This window comes from Olea europaea, unplaced genomic scaffold, assembly GCF_002742605.1.
Source record: "Olea europaea var. sylvestris unplaced genomic scaffold, O_europaea_v1 scaffold1325, whole genome shotgun sequence".
Taxonomy (NCBI): domain Eukaryota; kingdom Viridiplantae; phylum Streptophyta; class Magnoliopsida; order Lamiales; family Oleaceae; genus Olea; species Olea europaea.
Window position 1 is genome coordinate 27527 of NW_019230728.1, and position 6546 is coordinate 34072.

Here is a 6546-nt window from a genome sequence, read left to right on the forward strand (position 1 = left end):
AAGGATATACTTACTTCAAATGAGGATAAAAGCCAGTGAGTTGGCAAACCGGCTGTGGGAACATATTTCTAAATTACCGTACTCCAATGTCATAAAACCAGTTAAAGGACTCGAATATTTCATGATGCTACAAAAATAGGAAATGTTGAGCTTCTGACTCTCCTTACTCACTCATATCCTGATCTTATAAGGGAAGTCAACAAAGAGAAACACTCTGTAAGTATTATACCCTAGGTCCAATCAACTTTGGACATAAATACTTTTGATATATAATTAATGCAGTTTAATGGCAGATCTATTATTTAATTAATTATCTATTAATTAAATAATAGAATCTGAAGATTCATGTTTAAGTGATTTGTTAATCACAAGGGGTTGTGATTGTGAGATACAAATTACGTATGATTGGATCTTGAATAAACCGTGGTCGTAAGTAATGACGAGATACGGATATCGTTAATACAATAAGACCATCACGTGTGGCATTTCTAACTTTTGAAGTGAGTAGCTGATCTCACGAGCTAAACTGTGACACTTAAATGAACACGTGGATGTTTTGTTATAGAACAAAATATTGGAGACCCGCTAAGAGATTCCAAATGTATAACTATCTGAGTGTCAGTGGTTAATCTCTAACGTTCGGTAGTGGAATTGGTCCTATAACTTGAGGTCATCGTAGTGCCTTGTATGAGGACAGTCATACTTTGATGGTGTTGGATGTTGTTCTGCCAAGAGCCGCTAATACGACATCGTTCGGGTATGTCAAAAACCATATGAAGGTTGTGAATGACCGATAGAGGATTTGTCACTCTTAGATAGTAAGAGATTGTGATCTGCATTTCATTCAATTAAGTCAATAAGGAAATCCTTGGTTAAGGTATACATATAGGTCGAAAAGGAGTTTTCGACTCATATTGACTTAATAGTAGAATGAAAGATATGATTGATAATCGAGATTGACACACTTCCATATCTCGTAGTTGATCGGATCATATTGACGAAGGGATTATAATTTCATGGTAAACGAACAATTTTGGTTTTGTCATATTACGTGACATTTCTCGTCACATGTGTTTCCCTGATACATTGCTAGATGTCAATCTGGGACTGCAAGTGTGAATTTGTGATAAATTAAAATGATGTTTAATTTATCAATTTTGATTAGATCAAAATAATATTTCACGTTGTTAGGTATCGTGATCGGGAATCTAATGAGTTGTTCATAAAAGAGAATTGGAAGATTGCAAATTGCCAATTGGTTAATTTAACAATCGTTGGATAAATTAATTAATTGGATTTGTTATTTATATTCCCTAATTAATTAATTGGATTAATTAATTCACGAACCGGGTTTAATTAAATGATTAATTAAATATTGGACCGGACCGGGCTGAGCCCATTTGGGTTTATATAAATACATGGCTAGGATTTGAGGTCCATATGGTTTTCATTATTCTTGTTGGCACAAGAGGAAAAACCTTGGTAACTGCAATCTTATTCTCTGTGTGGATCACCGTTGGAGGCTGGACAATTGGAGAGCTCTGGGTGGTGAATCAAGATTGCTAGAATGAAAAAAAAAAAAAAAAGCAAAAGGTTTGCAGAATTCTTCAAAGGTACAATCTTTATCACGATTTCTATCTAAACACAAAGGGATCCTCTGTGGGAGTCGAAATAATTTTAATTTTACGTTGTGTATGTATAAGTAGATTCCCAACAATGGTATCAAAGCCTACTTTGTGTTTGTTAAAAAATTGCTTTGCATGTTGGAACAATTAAATGTTAATTATTTTTCTTGTTTTAGCGATTAAGGAAATAAATAATTTTTCATGTTCAAAATTGTTTTGAATAGAAATTAATATTGGATTGGAATTAAATAAATAAAAATGGGGTTGTCTTCACTGCGACTGGAAGTGCGACTCCGGGGCTTATAGGAATGTGGGGCGACACTGAGGCGGTAACGTGGCTGCCTGGAAGACGCAAGGCAGCGCCCGACTGCTGGCGAGCAACTACACGAAACGCGTCGCTGCTGATCTCCCCATGCAGCAGCGCGACGCTTCTGCTTAGTGTCGGACGCTGCTGCAGCGACGGTTTTCGCCGTAAGACCAAGCAATGGCGACCGGTGCAGCCACTGGTCTTGGAAGGGGTGATGCCGGTGCTGCAAAAATGGAAGTTCTTCTAGGGTTTTCAAACTTGGGGTGATTGGAGGCGGGGGCCTCTAATGAAAATTGATATTTTTCAGGCCCCTGTCTGCAATATAATTTTAGGGTTAAGTTGTAATTTTCAAATAAGGACCTATTTTCGTAATTTGTGAAATTGGAAGGGTCAGTTCTGAAATTATCGAAATTGTAAGGCCCCTGTTTGCAGTTTAATAAAAGGGGTCAAATGTAATTTTCTGAAGAAGGGCATATTTGTAATTTCGAAAATTGAAGGGTTTTGTTTGTAATTTGAAATTTGGGTCAATTTGCAAATCTCAAAATTGTTTTGAATTTGAATTTTTAAAATGGTTTTAAAATTTTATTTTAATGGGTTTGACCCATTATTTTAATTTTCACCCAAATTAAAATCTTATTTAAAAATTGACGACATTTTATATTTTCTTTAAAATTGAATTTTAGTTTAAATATTAAACTTTGACCCCAACTGTATTTTATTTTATTTAGGAGTGTTATCCTAATTTAAAATATTGATTCAATTTAAATTAGAGTTGGACTCTAATTTAGGACTTAATCAAAATTCATTTTTAATTAATTTTTCACCCAAAGATATTTTAGAAATTAGAGTTGGATTCTAATTTGACGTTTAATTAAAATTTGATTTTAATTAAATTGTTTCGCCCTAAACTTTTCTTTAAATTAGAGTTAGACTCTAATTTGGTGTTTGATTAAAATTTGATTTTAATTAAACGGACTCGCCCTAAAATCTTAGATTTAGAGTTGGACTCTAATTTTGCAATTTAATTAAAATTTGATTTTAATTAAATTTAACTGCCTTAAATTTTGAAATTAGAGTTTGACTCTAATTTGATATTTAATTAAAATTTTATTTTAGTTAAACTATCCCGCGCAATAATTGTTGAATTAGAGTTGGACTCTAATTTGGTATTTAATTAAAATTTAATTTTAATTAAACAAGCCCGCTAATTAAATAATTGATTAATATGATTAATTAATTATTTAATTGTTCCGATCCATTTGTCTAAAAGAGTTTAGACAAACTTAATTGCTAGAAACTTGAAACTAATTTGCATATAATATTAGATATTTTATAGGTATACATTTATGTGATGAATGTATTATTAGTGGACGATCATGGACTCGACCATTTAGATGTGTTGAATGGTTAATTTTATTCTTATCGTTTTTACGGGCCTGCAAGCTTTTAATTGTTTTGGGCCTGCGAGCCCGTTATTATTATTATTATTTTGGGTCTACGAGCTTTTGATCATTTTAGACCTACGAGTCCATTATTATTATTATTATTATTATTATTATTATTATTATTATTATTATTATTATTATTATTGCTGTGGGTCTGCGAGTCCAATTTCATTTAGGCCTGTGTGCCAACTAGTATAGGATACATGTTACAATTGGACTAATTGAAGAGACAAGAAGAGGAGGAGACCATGTAGATGGTGCATTGATACTGTTCAATGCTATACTCCCTAGAAATTGATCAACTAGTCTTCCTTATGGCTCGAGAAGACTAGATAGTAAAAGTTCATTATCGTCCACACTATTATATATATATATATATATATATTTGCATGGTAGATGTATAATAAAAATATATATATATATATATATATATATTATTGTTTTGATGAGACTTTTGAATGCAAAATCCCTCCACAAAATATTAAGTCACATTTATGATTGTCTTCCATCATTATAGTGAAAAATCAGAGTTCCAAACCGTCTCAACTTGTTGAGTACACTCAAAGCTGGTCTACTAGGGATATGTTTGACACTATAAAATATTAGATATTTCTGAATGATGGGTTTGACTTAACTAAAATTTATCTTTTGTTGAGTACACTTAAGGAGATAAATTTTAGAGGCATGTTAAGCTAACACATAAGATGTGTGAAGACAAAGAGTTGTCAGCTTAATGATCTGGGAGTTGTATGGAGATACAATTGATAATAGTATCTACCCAAATGTTATATTAAGGCTTGTTGAGTACGCTCAAGGTCTTAATATAATAAATGGGATCCTAGCCCACTGAAAGTCAAGTATGGACTCCATAAATTTATGTAAAAGGGTCATAAATTTTAATTAAACAGTGACAGCATAATTAATTAGATAAAAGTCCATGTTAAATTAATTGATGCATTTTATATATTATTCTTTTCCTTTTCGTCATTTACATTGAATCTAGGGTAACCATATGTTTCGAATGGCATATTAGATGCCAACAACCAAATTAAATCTTCTTGATTGGCTTTGAAATTTGATAATTGTTCTCAGACATGAGAAAGTTGGTTGTCCTTAAGTAGCCATTTTCCAGTAACACCTGATGATGACTCAACTAAGGAAAATGTGGTTGATATAATAAATACAGTGATGAGATAGTATTGCACGCATGTGATGCTTGCAACTATGTCACTGAATTATAAAATCAACTTGAGAGTATAGATGTTAACACACAATTCTTCATTACAAAGAGTTGTATGATAATAATCATGTGTGGAAGGATATAAGACTTACAAACAACTATACCGGTACAAAATGACAGAGTAGTCTTTAATCGATGCTTAGACACTGAAGATGATCGACGTTGAAAAATGTCTCAATTAAGTTCAATCATAAACCATGAACTAAGTAGTGACTTGGTTCTGCAATCTCTGCCAGAGAAAGCTATTTACAACTAATTATGAATTTAACGTGAATAAACTCGAATGCACAATTATTGAGTTGCTTAACATGCTTAAGACTGTTAAGCCCCACATCAAAGTTAGTAGTGGGCAAGCCATTGATTCATCTAAAGACATTAAGAGGAAAAGGGGCTTTGTGAAAGCGTCCAATATGGTTAAGACCGTCAAAGCGAAGACAATACCAAATCTAATGACCCTTGGTTTCATTATAGAATGAAAGGTCATTAGAAGGAATATTACGTAACTTAATTCTACTTCACGAGTTTCTTAGGTATTTGATACCAGATGTAAATCCCATATTTATACACATATGGCGAAACTAAAAGAAGTAGACCACTGCGACAGGGAGAAGTTGACATACATGTTGGAGATGAGCAAAGGTTGCTGCATTGTCTGTATGAATATACTTCTTTCCATTGCCTTTTGGTTTAGTATTGGAATTAAAGAAACGTCGCTTTATACCAACCATAGCTGGAACATTAAAATGAATGTCATGTCCCGACATGAACTATTTTAATGTTAAGGACAATAGTTGTTCTTATTTATTTTGATAAAGATCCTAATGGCTATGGTAAATTACAAAACGATGTTTATAATCTTTAATACTAAGAACTCTATAATGAGTATAGAAATTAAAAGGCATAAATGTGATAATATAATTATTATCTAAATCTGGTATGGCAAACTTTGCCATATCGATGAAAAACAATTCCAAAGTTACATAGAGATGTATACTTGGGATTAATTGATTTTGACAAATACAAATTATGCATGTCTGGCACAATGACCAAATCTTCTTTTGCTTGAATAGAAGAAAGGTCAGCATAATTACTGGTCTAATGCATAGTGATGCATATGGACTCGTATCAACTGATTTCAGGTAATGTTTCTCGCATTTCATCAATGATCATGTATACTTGATGAAAACTCAAATATGAAACTCTTGAAAAGTTCAAGGGATTCAAACTAGAAGTCGAGAAACAAATAGATAAAGATACCATCACATTAAGATTCGATCAAGTGAGAGTATGTTAATGATAAAATCTAGATTATCTAAGAGAGAATGAGATCCTCTTGTAGTGGACTTCTCCACATACACTGCAGCACAGTGACGTATCTAAAAGGAGGAATCTTTAACTATTAGATATAATGCAATTAATAAACAAGCCATGCAAATCTCCCGAAATTATTTTGGGTTCATATATTGATTGCAGTGTGCAACACACTAAATCATGTTCCATCTAAATTGGTTAACAGAACTCCATATAAGTTATGAAAAGGCAGTAGTCCCAATTTATCTCATATGAAAGTTTGGGGCCATGACCTTTATTTGAAGCGCCTTGAATCGGATAACTTTGAGACTAAATCCGATAAATATATATTTGTCGGATATTCAAAACAGATATTTGAATATAAATTCTATTATTGTGAAGAAAGTCTTCATCTCACGACATATCGTCTTCTTGGAGAAAATTTTTACTCTAGGGGAGAACAGTGGGAGCAAAATAGAACTTGAAAAGTTCAAGAGTCCACAAATATAGTTAACCAAGTAGATAAATCCAAGTTTGATCCCATATCTGATATGGGACATACTCTTGATCAGGAAGTAAAGACTCCTGAGGACATGACAGCTCTATATGAATCTAGTATGATCATTTGACTTTCAAGAA